This window comes from Capsicum annuum, chromosome 12, assembly GCF_002878395.1.
Source record: "Capsicum annuum cultivar UCD-10X-F1 chromosome 12, UCD10Xv1.1, whole genome shotgun sequence".
Taxonomy (NCBI): domain Eukaryota; kingdom Viridiplantae; phylum Streptophyta; class Magnoliopsida; order Solanales; family Solanaceae; genus Capsicum; species Capsicum annuum.
The window spans coordinates 80,903,422-80,922,702 of record NC_061122.1 but is presented as its reverse complement, the minus strand read 5'-3'; positions in this window follow the sequence as shown (position 1 = coordinate 80,922,702).

Genomic DNA, 19,281 nt, shown 5'->3' with positions numbered 1-19,281 from the left:
AGAATTCCACTGAAGAAGCAAAGCTTACTGAAGAAAAAATGTTAGGAAGGTTATTAGATGATGCAGTAGATTTAACATAGTTGAATAAATCTCCTCCTGGATCTATTAGATCTAAGAACTAAGGAGACAAAGTGGAGTTAGAAGGAGATAAAGTGGAAGAAGGTGAAGTGTAGAATAATTCTCTTGTTAGGTCTTTTGGATAAAAACATGGGTTGATAAAGTGGAAGAAGATGAAGGTGATAAGAAAGAGAGTGAATTTTTGGGGGAGGGGGTAAAGAACTTCTCTACTCTGATTGTCACAACCTAAATCATGAATTTTTCGGGCACCTAACTAACTCTACCCTAGATAAGAAAATACCACATAGTCTTTAAAACTACAGATAATATTGTTAAAACCTTAAGCACTAGTAAATAATAAATCTTTCATTTAAAACAATACTTATTACAAAATAAATTGCAAAATTTAATTACACAACTCTCTAGAACCTTGTCTAAACAATTACAAGAGCATTAAACAAATGAAGGATGACTCAAAACACATCATCTATGTAAGAGTAGAACGGTAAGAGCTGCTGAAGAATAACTATTGTCGCACCTATAGAAACTCCAACTAACCTGCAACATGGCTATATCCCCCAAAAGGAGATATAGTAAGTGTAGTATCAGTACAATCACACGAACTGATAGGTTTCATCGATCGACCAAGGTTAAAAGCTTATAGCAAGATATAACAATCGAGAAGAGATCATGACAAGCATAGAGGCTTATTAACTGAACATACTTAACTTACTTTAACTTCCAACCTGATCAACTTTTCTTTATTAAATCATTATTAATTTATCCTCAGGGCGTGACTAACTGGCACAACTGTACGAATTAAGATAACCCACATTTCTTATGCACGCACCTTATCAGAATAACTTTATAATTCTCTGTCTCATTAATTCTCTTTTGTAATAGCTTCACTCCCTATTATACTACCATTAACCATAAGAATTACAACAACCACGACAATTAATAAAACATCAATAACTTTGTAAAAGAAGTGCAGAATACATTGTCAGACCCCTCAACTTGCCACCGTCTTTCACTTTCGCACCTCAAATGGATGTTGTTCACTTTTGGAACCTAAAGCGGCCTTTAAGTGTGTCACTTTGGAACCTTTTATTAAATCAACAAAATAATATTATGTAAGTGCTACACTCTCCAATGAGGTGGAAAGTGATGAATAAAATGCGGACATGTGTCATTTTTATCCAAATAATTAATTAAAATAAAAAATATCCAAATAATTTATAAATAATTAATTTAAATAAAAAATACCCCTCCCCCTAACCTACCCATCCCACCAGCCTTCTTCTTCAAATACCCCACCCACTCACCACCCCCACCTCACCCACCCCATTAGTCTTCTTCTTCAAACACCTCACCCATCCGCCACCTCACCCCACCCCACTAGTCTTTTCTTCAAACACCCAACCCACCCCGCTACCCCCACCTTGCTAGTCTTCTTCTCCTCTTTATCTTCTTCAAAGACCCCACACCTCCTTCCCACCCCTGCACCCCGGTTATCTTTTTCCTCTTCCCTCCTCCAACCACCAAATGATCTTCACCATAAAAAAATAATAACAACTATTTTATTGTATAAGATTGGAAAAAGCAAACCAAATTTCTATATGTTTATATATGTCTTTGGTTTCTCTGTTATTTGTTGAATGTTGGATCCTCAAATGTAACCCATTTGCTTGTTTAGTTGGCTTGTGAGTAATATGTTTGAAAAGCTAAAAAAACCCAACATAAATCTTTGAATCATAAGTAATCCTTTTAATCAGTTAAAATAATCCATTATATGGTTTTGCATTATGGGAACAATCAGTTGGAAGAGGGGAGTCGAATAGAGAACCTATCATGCTTCAAGAATTTAGCTTTATTTTCTAATTTTTTTCATCGATTTTCAATTTTTCTTTACTGATTTTGCTTGATTTTTAGATTTTCTTCATGAATTTAGCTTCATTTTTCAGATTTTCTTTATCGATTTTTCTTTGATTTTTAGTTTTTTTATTGATTTTTTTATTTTAATTTTTCTTCATGGATTTAGCTTTATTTTTTTTATTTTTCTTCATCAATTTAGTTTGATTTTCAGCTTTTCTTCATTGATATTGCTTGATTTCAATTTTTTATCATCAAATTTGCCCTTAGTGATTACAAAAATGGTGTCTATTATCTAATCTTCACAAATCTCTAAATGCGTCTATAAATTTGTCTTAACGATATTACCGTTAAATAAATTTAAGATCGACAAAAATAGTGGATAAAAATGTTAAAAAAGTATAAATTAACGGAGTGAGTTAATATACTATTTTTGGCAAAACGAACTTGTAAATGTGTATCTAATTTTTAAATCTCTCTCAATAATTTTCACCATTAAATAAGCTTAAGATTAACAAAAATAATGGATAAAAATAAAGAAAAAGGTATAAATTAATAAAACTGAGTTAATATATTATTAGTGGGCCAACTTAAGTGCCACATCAGCCAAAAAAAGACTTTAACGCGCCTTTACGAAGGTGTAATACACGCACCTTTCCAACTCAGGAAAAGGTGCCAAAATGACACACTTGTACGCTACTTAAGGTGCCAAAAGTGAACAACCTCCATTTGAGGTGCCAAAGTGAAAGATGACGCTGAGTTGAGGGGCCTGGCAATGTATTCTGCCTAAAAGAAGACACTATAATACATATCATATATATATATATATATATATAACTATACGCAGAAGAATAAAATTTATACACAATACAGGACATACATTATAATCATACTTTACTGGAGTGCACAATCACAACCATCAACTTACAAACCACCAATTATCCTTTTGTATCATTCCATTACAAGTGATCCATATCCAATCACTCACATTCAAGCAGTCCAGTCAATAATAGTCAATGAATGCATGTGTAATGCAACTAATGAATGCATGTGTAATGTATGGTATATACACATATTAGAGTCAAATATTCTAGTTTTGTTAAGGAGAGAAGTATTATGACAAATATTCTTTTAACTTAGGAGATTATACTAATATAAGAATGAAAGGGACCTATGCAATGTTATGATCAAATTGGGCATAGCCAAAGCTTATACTAGGGTATCATGGTTGTTTCTCACAAGGACTCTCAGAAGAATGGGTTTCAATGAGAAGTTCCTTGATATTATTTAGAGGTTAATAACTAATATTTGGTACTTTATTTTGTTTAATAGGCAAGCAAAAAGATTTTTTCAATCCATTAGAGGAGTAAAGCAAGGTGACCCTTTATTTTTAGGTTTGTTTATCATATCTGTAGAGGTTTTATTAGAACTCATAATGCTTTATTGGAAGATAATAAATAAAAAAGATTTAGCATGCCTAAATAGAGTGACAAGATTAATCATCTAGCCTATGCAGATGACACCGTCATATTCATATCTATTGATTTTTATTCTTTAGATATAGTCAAGTTAAATTTACAAGGTTATGAGGATTTCTAGCTAGATGATAAACTCTAATAAATCCTTTTTTCTATATGCATCAAAAGGTTGTTGAAACCCTGGCTTTAAAAAGTAGCTTTTGTTACAAGTATTAGTACAAGTATTTTTCCCTTTAAGTGCTTAGGATGCCATATTTTTCATGCGAAAAAGAGGTAAGCTTTCTAAAATGATATTATTAAAAAGATCAAGGATAAGCTTTAGCACTAGAAGGGGAAGCTTATATCCCATGAAGGTAAAAGTTGTTCTTATAAAGAATGTCCTAGATAGTATGCCTCTTTATCCTCACTCTATTATGGCCCCTACCGAATATACTATACATGTAATTCATAGAAGATTTGTTAATTTTTTTTGGAGTAATATGGAAGAGGGAATAAGCAGGCATGGATAGCTTGGCGAAAGATGTGCTTACCTATAGAGAAAGAGGGAATGGGTTTTAGATCTCTATTTGAAAACTCTAATGCTTTGTTTGACAAACTATGGCAAAACTTTAGGACCTCAAGAACTTTATGGTCTACTTTTATGTGTAACAAATACTGTAAAACAAATCCATACTATGGTATCATGTAGAAAGGGATCACTATTATAGAAAAGGGTGCCTAAAACTAGAGATGAGATAGAGCATAACATTTGATAGAAACCTCTAAACACTTCTAGTTTTTGGTATGACACTGGTCTAAGATGGTTCCTTTATACCAACTCATGCCAACTGATCAAGTCACTAATATAGCCAAAGTAAAGTTGTTTTCCTAAATAAAAGGTGGAATGAAGATCTGTTTAAACAACATTAACAAATTATTTGGTAAATCACATTCTAAAGGAGTATCCTAAAAGGATTCAAATAGAAACAATGGACAAACCTTGTTGGTTGCCCACTAATAATGAAAAATTCTCAGTTAAAAGTTCATGGTAACTTTAAGACATAAGGAGGGGGAACAATGGTATTATAGACAAATATGGATGACAGGTTGTCCTTTTAAAATTTCATTTATTTTCTATGGAGAGTGTGGGAAAAAAATTGCCAAGAATGATATTTTGGTTAGAAATGGGATGTTCATGGACTCTAAGTGCATCTGTTCTAAATCCTCAACCGGAATATATGTCTCATTTATTCATTTTCTTTTAATTGACCTTAATTTGATCCAAAACTCCTAAGCGCTTTATGTGAAAAATTAAGATGTTAAGGAGTGTAAAAACTGAAGTTGAATCCTGAAAATAATAGATGTTGGTGCATCTGAAAAGTTTATGTGGTGTTGGTGTAAACTAGTGTAATGAAAAAAAATTATCAAAAGAAGTGAATCATGTGTTGAAAGCAAATACCCCTACTAAAGATATGCAAACTAACTTAAAGAGATGGGGCAAAATAAACAATAGGTGGGAAGATAAAAGTGATGAAAATCATGTTGATTTTAGATGATTTTAATGTAAAGCACTATGTATTAAAGCACTTAGAAAAAATAGTCACTATTACCGGCCAGAGTAGTTCCTACATGTCCCTTAGCCTACATCACAACCCTTAAAGTCCTACTTGATTTTGAGCTTTAATATTCTGATATTAGTGACGAACTACACTAAGGGAAAGCTTATGGTTCATATTATGTGCCATGTGAATTCTGTGTGAGAGTGAGAGGAATTTGATTCTTACACCCATTCTTGTGATAAATTGAATTCTTGTGAGTGAATTTACGTACTTGTAAATGAATATAGGAGACTCTTGTGCCGAGGGTGCATGTTTTTTAATGGATAAATGATTTATATAATCTCTTTATTGAGTAATATACATAAGTTTTCCAACTTGGTAGAGTCAATTCTTAAGGCTAGGAAGTTCTGAAGTAGTATTCATGTATTTCAATTATAATGTAACATGCCTAATGTAGACCTTGCTATTTATGTAGTCACTATAGTTTTAGCTTAAGTGTTTTAGAACAACTAATGATGTTGGAGTATTCCTTTATTATACCTATTTTAAAGAGTTGTTCGAGGACGAACAAAACTTTAAATGTGGGGTGGTGATTTAGGCATATTTATACACCTAAGTGTCATTATCTATGCATGTTTAGCTTAGTTTTGAGGATAAATTGATATTATTAATGAAGTATAAAATGTTTATTTGTGTATTTATGTGATAATTTACATGTTTAGAGTGTTTAGGGTACAATTCAAGAGTCAAAAGAGTCAAATAGGGTTTAGACGAGAAAACTAGTCCGACTAACCTATGCTATACATGTTCTAGTGTACTTTGATGAGTTATATTGTGTTGTATGGACTAATTTTTGTTATGAGATGTTGTACCATTAGAGGAGCTATTGAATCTAAATAAAGCCTATAAACAAGCCACAAGAAGTAGGGAAACAAGGGACAAACAGACGAGAAGAAGAGAGAGAAAATTGGATGAACCCTCACCCTGAGGAGAGGGCCTTGCATTGTTCACATAGGGAGAGGTCTCACAATATTGGTTGTTATGTGGTCCTATGCCTCACACCCTTGTCCATGTGGCACAACCCCTCCCTCTCCTCCACTCTCTTAGGATGTCAAAAAATTGGTTTTTTACTTATTTAAGTTGGGGGCAAAGTTATAAATGCACATATTTTATATGGGGCAGCCTATGGACGACATAAATCACTATATAAGGAGTACTTAGACACATTTACATGATTATTTTGGAATACCACAAGATTAGAGAGAGGAGAAGACATCAAAAGCTCTACTCTAGGGTTTTTCTTCCTTTAACTTTTAGTTTCTTGTAGTTTTACTAATGAACTCTTTAATGGTGATTCTTTGTAAGACTATGAGTGGATAAACACCCTCTTTCTAGTATTGAGGCTACAACATGATTGTCTAATTATGGTTTATTAGTTGGTGCATATATTATCAAGTAATATAATTATTCTTTGCATTCTTGTTTCACTATTCTAATAAGTCATGAACTTTGGAATAAACCCAAGTCCCAAGACAAATTAACCATAGGAGTGGAGGGATGGAATGAAGAACTTAGAGAGTATGGATCAATCTTTGATTGGTTTAATATGAATTGTTAAAGTATGACTTGAGTTTAGGATAGAGATATACCTAAATTCCCCACTTAGTTAATATAATCAAAAGATAACTTAGTGCATCCAAATTAGAGACTCACATCCCCACTCAATGATGTAGTTGCGAGACAAATTTGGGTAGATGACTTTGAGGGTGACCATCCCTGAGTTATATCATCAACCTCATAAATCACTATGACTATCCCTGTGTTATATCATCAACCTTGTAAATCACTTATCACGATAAACACCAACACCGACTAGAAACCATAGTTATGCATGGATGTGAAATAGATGCCTCAACCTAGGAATTCTCCATATATTGTTTAAAATCCAAGTTTCATATCATTTTTATTTAAATTATTCACTTTATAAGAAACAAACACAAACTCTTTTTTGTTGTAAATTGCTTTTATTTAACTTAAATAGTAATACTATAATCAGACCGTCTTCTAAAAACCAAGTCCTTGTGGGATCTGATATTCAGCTTCCAAGAGTAACTATACTACATCTTTGACCACGTATACTTGCGTGCAATTGGGTGCAACAATACTCAACACCTTCTTATACTGGTTGTATACTTTTATCTATGGTGCATCATTTCATTGATGTATATTCAATATCTACATGCTCGTGGATAGATGCATTATAGATTTATAGTAAGCAGGGGATGAGTCCTACTCATTTGGGAACTCAAAGTTATTCTTATTTCCTTATGATTTTATTTTTGAATCTTATTTATTTAGAGGTATCTGGGGTTCCTCTCATGGCTAACCATATTTAATTTATTAGTAAAGTTTTTAGTGATAACAATCAGATTACAGTATTTAGTCTTTGAATCTCTATCTCAATTAGTCAAATAGCCTATGATAAATTTAGCTCACATTACCTTTTAGTACATGTCTTATGTTCCATGCTAGGCCTAGTGATTTTTTCAGGCCATTTGTGGTTCCAAGTGCTAGTTAGATCTATGATGTAGACTCAGGTCGCGACAAACTTGGCATTAGAACACATAGTTCAAGTGTACTATGGAGTCTAGGAAGCCATGTTAAAATGATATTATTTATGGTTTTGAGGGGCCCACTTTTGTAAATGATGGTTATGAATGTTTAAGAAAAGTTTCCCACTTTTTCTTATGCTAGATCATGCAATAGAGCTATCCTTTTTAACAAAATTATGCAAATTATGTGATGCTCAAATTTCATTGATCAACACCAAATCTTTGAGGTAGTTGTAACAATATAGCTCAGATCCTTTTCAATGTAGTTCTCTATAATAACCTTTTAGGTTATTTTTAATATTCTCGCTTATTTTAGCCGTTAGAGCATTTCTATATTTGCCCCAAGTCATTATGACTTGGTGGAACTAACAGTTCGATTACCGGGCAATTCGTTTGATTTTTAGAATCAATTCCCTATTTTAAAGTCTTTGTTGATTCCAAATAGCCACTGGGTGAAAAGTTCAGTTAAACAACCTCAAATGAAAATTTTGACTGTTCTAGGAGCTCCAAAATATCTATTCTAGGCTTGGTGGACCTTTGGTTAGAGTCTTGAGGCACCTAGGCTTATTTCGACCTATTGGTCAAAAAGTTAAGAAATTGGAAATTGGGTATGAGAACCACATTTCATTGACACAACCTCGAATGAAAATTTTGATTGTGTTATTGAGTCCAAAATATCAAATTTGGTATGGTTACATAGTTTGTTTGTGTATACGGGATTCCAGATGAATCCTATGGGCTTGGTGGACGCTTAACATCTCTACTGTATCTGGTGCATCACGATCGCGATGGTTTGCTCCGAGATCGCCACTCATTTGATCAGGTCAGTAGTGTCGCAATCACGAGACAAAGTGTTGCGCTTGCAACTCACTTGTTCAGCCATAAGATGTGGTGATTGTGAATATTGGGTTGGGAAAGTGAGACTCGAGGACCTAGTATGGTTAGAAATTAACCTTTTTTGCATGATTTTGCCAATTATTCATCCATTACAATAGAGCTAAAACCCTAATTAGAGAGATACCTAAAAGTTTGAGCTTGTGGGTTGTTTGGGAGCTTATCTAACAATTGTTTACGCGATTATCTTCCAATTTGTGGTAATATTTCATCCTTTTTAATGGTAGAAATTTCCATTTCTTGTTCAAAAATCCTAAAATCTTGAGGGCTTGACTTTATCCCCAAATTATCTCGAATTCACCCATTTTTTAGGGTAATGATTTCTTGAGCTTGTGGGAACGTTGGGTTGGTTTCAGAAATGTGATTTTTTGTAAATATGACCTACATGGGTTTTTGATGTGATTTTTGAATCCAAAGCACAATGGTGCAATACTGGTATCATTATTCTTGTACTGATGAGAAAAATGTGATTTTGATTGCTTGGCATCCTACAGAAGCTTCTCAAAAGGTAAAAATGGTGATTTAATGGATCTTTTGAGGTTCCTTTGGCATCCTGGTAAGCTAAGTTTTACCCCTTATTATATTGAGCTAATTCATAGTATTTTTATGATATTTTGTTATATTTGAGATGGGTTTTAGGTGTTGGTGTGATAAATTGAAATACTTGAGATTACTTGGATCATTTAGGTTATTTTGGATACTTTTTTGGCATAATTATCCTAGTTAATCATACCTTAAGTAAAGTTGACCTTGTAGGCTCTTATTAGAGTGGAAATACCTTAGTTACTCCATTAATGAGAAGATTTTCTTAGTCGCTTGAGTTTAGGATGAAACCTACTCGAAATGCTTTACCTTAGGTAAAATTGACTTATGTAATGACCCTTTAAGTCATTTTTTGTATTTTTTCTTATTTTTTCCATTAGAGCTTTTCCATAGCTGTCCCAACTCATTTATGACTTGCTGAGATTAACCGTTTGATTACCGAACAAATTATTTGATTTTTTTTAACCAATTTCTTAGTTTGAAGTCTTCGTTGGTTCCAAATGGCCACCGGCAAAAACTTATTAAAACGATCTCGGATACAAATTATAACAGTGCCAACAGCTCCAGAATATTAATTTTAGACTAGTGGTTTGGGTTTCGATGCACCCAAGCTCATTTCGACCTATTGGTTGGAAAGTTAAAAAATTGAAAATTTGGGTATGGGACACATATTTGGTCGGAACAACCTCGATGGAAAATCCAAATTTACTATCACATCTAGAGCATCAAATTTAGTGTAATTACATAGTTCATTTACATCTATCAGGTTCTGAATGAGTCTCAATGCCTTGGTGGAAACTTGGAAGAATTTCCAAGTTTCAGCTGATATCTGGTGCCTCTACTATCGCACCACTTGAGTGACAATCACACCAGTGTATGTAGAGAGGTTGTCGATCATATTAAGGGTTGTGGAGATTATCACACCTCCTATAAATGCAAGGGTGTGCAATTGCAACACCTGATTAATTAGAAGTGGTATAAATAGACCCATTAGGTCAGAAAATAGCCTATTCCTCACTCACATCTTGAGAGAAAAATCCCTAAAGAGTGTGATAACTCAAATTTGAGGCTTGTGGGTGATTATAAATCTTATTTAACATCTATTTTCATAATGATCATTCAAATTAAGGTAAGATTTCCTCCCCTTCTTGGTGAATTTTCTAGGTTCTTAACCAAAACCCCAATTATCTTGAGGGCTTGATTTTAGCCCCAAATTATCTTGGATTTTCACCCATTCTTGAGGGTTATGATTCCTTGATCATATATGAATGTTGGGTTGGATTAAAAAATATGATTTCTATAAATAAAACCCACATGGATTTTTTGATGTTGTTTTTGGACCTGAAGTACAATGGTGCAATATATGTATCATTATTCTCGTATTAACATGTAGAGTGTTAGTTTGATAGCTTGGCATCTTGAGAATGCTTCTTGGAAGGAAAAATCAAAGGTTTAACAGTTCATGAGCTTTCTTTGGCGTCGAGGTAGGCTAGGTTTAATCCATGTTAGATTGAGCTATGTTATAGTATAATTATGATATGTTGTTAGATTGGGATGTGTTTTAGGATTTGATTTAATGAATTGCAAGACTTGGGGTTAATTGAGCCGTTTAGGATAGTTTGACACTATAAGTTTGAACCTGTTAGCTTATTCCCTTGTGCTTTAGATGAATTGTGGTTTGTCCCTTATGCTTAGCATGAGAATGACTTAGGTTACTCATTAGGCATAATGAACCTATTTACGTATGTTTTAGGTGAACTTCATATCTTAGGTCTAATTAAGGCTTGTTTTACATATAAAATTAAAATTAGATACCTTAAGCCTAGTTCGAGTAGAAATTTGCCTAAATTAAAATTTAAGGGTTAGAGTGGACTCTTAACCCACCTTAGGTTATGAAACATGTTAGCTTTGTTGAATCTTTATGCCTATTAGACTCTTGTGAAAAGGTATTGAGGTTATGGTGAGAATCCTTAGTACTTGATGATATTGTTTGTAGATGTGAAGAATAATTACATGTTTATTTATCTTAACAATTATATTTTTATTTATGTTATTGATTGTACTATTATGATGATGATATTTATGTCCGATTCAATTCTGAGTGTTGTTAATATTTTTCACCAGTTTAATTTCGAGTCTTATTAATATTATAATTATTTTAATTTTAAGTCTTGTTGATATTTATGACTATTTCAATTCTGAGTCTTGATGATAAATATTCCTGGTTCAATTTTGGATGATGATTATAATTTTTTGCTCGATTCCAGATATATAAATATATATATAAATATTCCATCATAGAATATGACGTAAAAAGTAGAGGTTAAATAAGACTATGATGGCTAGTGATAAAGGATGCCTAGTTGATAAAATGGTGAATAGTGGATAAATGGTGACTAATGATGGCTATTGTTAGTAATAAGAGATGGTTAATGTTCAACTAGTGGGTTATGGACTAATGTTGGTAAATAACTAAATATTTACGTAATGCCGAATAATGGTGAATTATTAAAAGATGGTTAATTCACAATGACAGTTAGTTATAATATCGAATGATTGCTTTACTCTTCTTTTAGGTGTACCCTCAAGTCGTATGAGAGGCTATGATGAGTTCTTTACTTTTCTGCACTAATTGGCTATGAAAGCCAATTTTGTAGTTATGTTTTGTGTGCTTCATTTTTTATGTTATGTTATCATTATTATTTCGGGTTATGTTCTAATTATGCAGTGATGATAGAGATAATTCAGGTTTGATTCTGTACCTTGACTTAGTGATGTATCTTGTATTTTATCATCTTTATTTCATGAAGTAGCTTAGTCGATCGATGATGCCTACTGAGTACCTATTGTTTTGGTACTCATACTATAATTTTATACCTTTTTGGTATAGATCCTAGTACTAGCTATTATCGTTGATCGTTATTCGTGTAGAGTTGATCTTTCAGAGATAGGGTGAGCTCTTGGAGTTAGAGTCACCTATTTCTTTCTATCCTTATGATTCAGTCTTTTGTATTAAGACAAATGTTTGACTATTCCAAGATATTTGAGTTGTATTACTATTTAGATGCTCTTGTACTGGCTCTATCGGGTCATGGTATTGGTAGTCATCTGTTAACTATTTTATCTATTAGAACCCTATTTATTTATAATTTCTATTCATTAAATTTAGCCTATGTTGGGCATTTCCTCATAAATTAACCCATTGTGTTAGCTCTGAGTTAGGGTTTGGATTACTACTGGTGGAATTTAGTAGGTGCCATCATGACTAATAAATCCAGTTGTGACAAATTAGTATCAGAGCCTAAGTTTCATCGATATTATTGGTACAAGAGCAAGTGTCTAGTAGAGTCCTGTGAATAGGAACAATGACGCTCATTTCCTATCTTCGAGAGGCTATGGGATATTTTTAGGAGTTCTTTACTTTTTTCACTCATATTGTGCTAAGAGTTTGAGTTTGTTTGTAGAGTATTCTATTGACTTTACTGTTTTACTGAAGGCCAGGATACGTGCTACTTCTATGTAAGACGAGGGTCCCAGACCGATCCTAGGGATCCTACTCCTGTTTATAGATAACCTAGATATCTTGGATATTCTCGTGATGTGTCCTCAGCTAGGGACCAGGATAGGTTATCTTTCCCAGACCCTATTCTTGCACCTGGGCCAGAGATTCTTTCATTATAGCTTAAGGCCATTGACTAGCCCATGCTCCACTCGAGTTTATTCTCTTTATTACTCAGAGATGATTGGTTCTTCTTTTAGGTTTAGTTGGTGGTGTGTCATTTGATGTTGCACAGTCTACTGATCAGAGTAGTATTGAGGCGGGGGGCATAGCCTGTAGCTGTGGCTCCCAGAGTTGAGGTTTCTCCTACACTGATAGTTGCTCAGTAGGTAGTTTCCCAGCCAGTGGGTTCTCAGCTTATTATATCTTCTAAAAAGCAGAAGATATTGGGTAGATTCTTGAGATTGGCCTCGCCTAGTGTTGTTGGTGTTGTGAGCGAGGATACCTATGAGTTTCTGATTGCTTGTGAAGGCATTCTTTGTGGTTTGGGCTTTGTTGAGACTTATAGTGTGGAGTACACCACATTCCAGTTAGACTTGTCTGCTCGTAATTGGTGGAGAGTTTATATGGATTCTAGACCAGCGGGTCATTTTCCATGGACTCAGTTCTCCGAGATATTTTTGTAAAAGTATATGCCCCAAAACCTTTGAGATCATTTGAGGGATCAGTTCTCTAGATTGTAGTATAGCTCCATTACAGTTGCAGAGTATGAGTTTATTTTCCATGAGTTGGTTGGACACGTGACTTCTATTCTGGACACTAATTATGAGAGAGTTCGTTGCTTTGTTAGAGGGTTGAGACTCTTTATTCATATGTCTACTCATAGTTTGGTCATTATTGGTAGATCTTTTGTCGAGGTTTCAGACCATGCTCAAGTGATGGAGAAGCTGTATCATAAGGCCTAAAGGGCAATGATAAGAGGGCTAGATATTAGGGCAGTTTTAGTTGGAGTCGTAGTAGTTCTCCATTTGGAGGTAGCAGTTCTCACGATGGGTATTCTCCGCGTCCATCCCATTAGCCTCAAAGTCAGTCTAGTCGACAGATTTAGGAAGTAATTTAAATTACTAATAGAGGTCGGTCTAGTGCTAGCGATCGCCCTGGTCAGTGCAGTGGTCAGTCTTCGAGGGTCTATCTTCTAGTTATCTTAGTTGTGGTGGCTGTTTTGGGTCATACTGGTTTTGGTTCAGCTCAGAGGGTTTTTACTATTGGTCTTTTGATCTTTTTTGCTTAAGTACCCTGGTTGTGGTATAATTATTGTGTCAGCACTGGGTACTTCCCCTATTAGAGTAGTTCATCCCTTAGCTAGAGGGGTTTTCAATATCGTAGGGATAGTTCTTGGGGTACTCAAGAAGGTTCTTAGGCAGGTAGGATAAGAGGTCAGTCGGTGCCCAGCTAGGTGGTAGGCATGGTCAATTGTATGCACTACCTGCTAGACCCAAGGCTGAGGCTTCGAATGCTGTTATTATAGGTATGATTTTGGTGCACCGCCAGTTGACCCTTGTTTTATTTGATCCGAGATTAACTTATTTTTATATTTTTGCTTATTATGCAGCATAGTTGGAGTTAACTAGCAATTTATTATATGTGACTTTCACTTATTTACTGTAATACCCCGTACCTTTTCCTAGCTTGAAATCATCTAAAAAATGTTAGGAGCTTTCTTTGAAAGATGAATCCATTTTTGTACACGTGGTATTTTTAAGATTTTCACTTTTCGTTATGTGGGAAATTCAATAAGCTTTCCATCGATATAAAATTTGCCTAAATCCGATAACTAGGTAAGAAGTTATGACTATTTTAAGTTCTCATCGTAAAACAACACCATATTGGTCAGTGGCGTGTCGCGCCACAAGCTAAAATGGCAATTGTCCTTTTCTAGTGTCTCAGTGCGATTTTCTCTGCGTCGCACCAAATTTCCAGGTAGCAAAAGAAGGGGCAACACGATGGCTCCGCGTTGTGATATCCCTCAGTTTCCCAATAGTTAAATTCCAGTGACACAGTGTGATAGCGCCGTATCGCACCAGGGGTCCAATTTGGGAAATTTTTATTGAAATTACAAGACACGTCCAGGGTTAAAAGGGTCAATTTTCCACCCCTATTTAAGCCATTTAACACGTGATTCAGCTACTTTTCACCCAAAATACACTCTCTTCTCTCAAAAACCTCTCAAGAACAACATAGGGCTTTTCATAGAAGATTCAGAATCAAGAATTTCCTCCATCAATCTTCGTGTATTTATGAACCAAGGTATGCATAGTGTTTTTTCATGGACTCCTTTCGTCCATGAAGCCCAAGATTCCCTTTTCTAAATTCAAGTTTATGGATTTTCTTATGAATTTCACGATTGGGCTGCTCTTGTTCATGTCGATAATGAGAAATTGAATTCTACTCCAAGTTGGGTGAAAAATTCTATGTGGGTTAAATTATTATAGATATAGATTCATGCAAACCTATGACTAAACCCTTGAATTATGAAATTAGAATTGAACCATGATGTTTAATTATTGTACAATGATGTTTACATGTACCATGCCTAATATGTTTGATTAAATACCTAGATGAAAAAAAGGTGCCTAACTAGCATGATACCATTAAATCCCCATGTATGTACAAGTTTGCCTATCACATGTTTTGATGAAATGCTTCTATAAATGTATTATGGATTATGATGTTAGTTATATGTTCAAGTAAGTTATGCTTGGTCAGTTTCCTTCCATCGAGTCCTAGGGGTAGTCGTACCCGAAACATTAGTTGTGTGCCTAGAGCCATGTCATGTTTTCACGATACTCTCAGTTAAGCTATGAATCCTTAGACTTCAGACAGTCTTATGGCTCAGGAAATCTCCATGATCTCATGAACTCAGTCAGTTGTCAGATATTAGTAGTATTCCATCAGTCAATGGAATTCAGTAACTCAGCCCATGTTCAGTTCAGTAAATCATGTTCAGAGTCTATTCAGATGGGAGTAGGAATTAACACCAAGTGAACCCAAGGATGGGAACACACACTATCAAATGAGGGTATGATTCTTAGAAGTCATCCTTGCATTCCAGAACTATGTAGCCAGCATAGGTTGAGACATCAACACTATCCGATGAGGGTTGATGAGGTGGATAAGCACTGTCAGATAAGGTCCCCATCATTCTATTTTGGGGACACTATCAGATGAGGGTCACCCACAACTTGTCCTTACCAGTGGCGTGGTATTGACACCCTTCTAATTGGGGTTATAGATTGGACCCCAACTCAACCATAATGGCATATTAGGGGCATGTTGGTTAGATAACTACTTCCCACAGTTTTACGTTACAGAATCAGGATTGTCAGACACAGTCAATCAGTCTCAGTAATAGAACTTAGATAGTTCTTCATATTTTAGGACTGTTAGATACAGTCAACTCAGATACAGTACGGGACTCAGCTAGTTTCATTAGATTTAGCACTGTCAGATACCGTCACTCATGTTATCAATTATATCAGTTATCATTATGTCATGTTATTAGTATTCAAATTCAGTAATGATGTTATCACGGTATCAGTGTCAGTTATTATGTCTCATGCATGTATTCTCACACTCATAATAGTTAGTCTGCTATTGTTATTGTTTATACATATGAACCCCATGCATTCAACCTACCTCACTTGCATACTAGTACATTCAAAGTACTGATGCATTTGCGCTATAGTGTCTTATACCATAGGTTCAGAGATACAAGCTCCAGAGCATCAGTAGATTCCAATCTCCGCTGTCAGAGTTAGTAGTGAGTCCTCATCTTTTGAGGATATGATCATCATTTTATTATCTCAGTAATTAGTTTATTAGTTGGAGTTAGTTGGGGACATGTTCCATCAACTTCTTATTCAGACAGTCATGTTTTAGAGGCTTTCCAGACTACAGTATGTTCAGATAGCTTATTTCAGTTGTTTTGGGTATTTCATACCCCTCCCAGATGTTACATTTTTATAAAAGACTATGTCTCAATTTTGAACCTTATGGCCTTTCAGTTCATGTTTTCTGCATTATAAAGTATTTCATGTAGTATACAAGTACAGATGTCAGTCATGGGTTAGCTTGTGGTCCTTTGGGGTTCTGAGCACTATGTAGCATTCTGGGTACCAGATCTGAGGTGTTATATTTACTCCCGTGGGTTATTATAGTAGTTGATCGGGTTCTTAGATCATGTGTTATGACAACTAGTGATGCTAATACTTATGCTGATCTAATTATTTTGGATATAGTGGATTTTGATGTGATTCTAGGCATGGACTGGTTATCCTACTATCATGCAGTCATGAATTATTTTTCTAAGACCATTACCTCAGCCATGCCGGTGTATCCCAGTCGTATGGTAGGTAGGTAAGAGGTTAGTCAGGTGCCCATCTAGGTGGCAGGCATGGTCAGTTGTATGCAGTACCTGCTAGACCTGAGGTCGAGACTTCAGATGCTATTGTTATAGGTATGATTTTGGTGCACCTTCGTTGACCCTTGCTTTATTTGATCTAGGATCCACTTATTCTTATATTTTTGCTTATTATGCACCACAATTAGAGTTTATTAGCGATTTATTAGATGTGCCATTGCGTTTATCTACTCCCATGGGTGATTCTTTAGTAGTTCATTGAGTTCTTAGATCATGTATTATGACAACTAGTGATGTTGATACTTATGTTGATCTAATTATTCTGGATATAGTAGATTTTGATATGATTTTGCGCATGGACTGGTTATCCCACTATCATACGGTCATGGATTATTTTGCCAAGACCATTACCTTCGCTTGTCGTATGGCAGGGAGTGGTTAGACGTGAGGCGATGGGGATTATTTCTTATGTTTGTTCTAGGAGGCTTATATCGAGGGGCTGCAAGTCTTATCTCACTTATATTTTTGATACTAGCGTAGAGAGTCCATCCCTTGACTTTGTTCCTGTTGTTTCCTGATGTGTTCTCTTCTGACCTACTGCTATTGATCTCTAGCCTAGCATCCGACATATTTCTATGACACCTTACCATATGGCTCTTGCTGAGCTTAAGGAGCTAAATTCTCATCATTAGGATATTCTCAATAAGGGTTTTATTAGATCGAGTGTGTCCTTATGGGGAGATCTTGTATTGTTTGTAAAGAACAAAGATGGTTCCATGCATATGTGTATTGATTATGGGAAGCTTAATAAGGTGACGGTGAAGAACCATTATCCTATGCCTCGTATTGATGATTTGTTTGACCAGCTTCAGGGTGAAACCGTGTTTTCTAATATTGACTTAAGGTATGGTTACCATCAGTTGAGGATTGGGCTGAGGATGTCCCGAATACAACTTTTAGGACCCATTATGGTCATTATGAGTTTCTTGTGATGTCCTTTTGGTTGACTAATGCCCTAAACGTTCATGGATTTGATGAACCGAGTATTTAGGCCTTATTTAGACTCCTTTGTAATTATGTTCATTGATGAACTCCTTTTGTATTCGAGTAGTAGTGAGGAGTATGCACAATATTTGAGGATCGTTCTCCAGACTTTGAAAGATCATGTGTTTTTCACCAAGTCCTCTAAGGTTGAGTGTTGGCTCGAGTCGGTGACATTTCTTGGACATGTGATGTCTAAGCAATGTATTATGGTATACCCAATCATAATAGAGTCGATTCATGATTAGGCTAGACCTACATCTCTAACTGAGGTTCATAGCTTTATTGGTTTTGCCGGTTATTATAGATGCTTCGTAAAGAGTTACTTTAGGACTATGATATTTCCATCTTATATCCTCTGGGTAAAGCAAATATTGCAGCAGATGCCTTGAGTCGGAAGATTGTGAGTATAGGTAGCTTGGCTTGTATATCAGTTTCTTAGAGGCCGTTGGCACGAGACATTCAGTCTTTAGCAAACTTGATGGTTTGCCATGATATTTCATATCCTTGGAGGATTTTGGCTAATGAGGAGTTGAGGTACTCAATTTTTGATTAGATTCATGATCGTCAATATGAGGATAGAAAGCTTTGCTTCCTTCGCGATCAGGTGTTGAATGGTGAGTCTGAGAGGCACACCATTGATTCTGAGGGTGTTTTGAGATTTGATGGCCGTATTTGTGTTCCTTATATTGACGAATTAGTTATATTGATTTTGCATGAGGCTCACAACTCTAGATATTCAATTCACCCAGGTATATCTGTAACGCCTCGGAAAACGGGTCCTAGAGCATCACACGATGCTTGAGGCTACGAGTATCCCCAAGCTAACCCTTTGAGCCATTTTCATTCAGTTCAACACAAATCAACGGGGTTTTATAAATAACCCTCAAATATTAACAGAGTAATCATCATCCAAGAATAAAAGAATTTTAGAAAGATAACAAAATATGACTTATTAGTCAACTCCCAACATCTATACTAGTCTGACAAGCCTCTGAGAAAATTAATAAAACTAGCAAGCCATTGAGGCATGCCCCAACTGACTCATATCAGTTATCAAATGTAAACAATTTTGTGAAACCAACATCAGACATCACGTCCTTGGAACATCAGGACTCACCATAATAGAGGATGTAGAATAGCGTGCCCAAAGAATCACTGTCGAACCTAGAACTGAGCACCTGAACCTACATTCTGAGAAAATGCATCCCATATTAGAAGATGTGGTCAGTACCATGGAAAGGAACCGAGTATATGGGGGTGTATGCAATTGTATAAACATCATCATCATCATAAATATTTATAAGAAATATGCAGGATATATGAA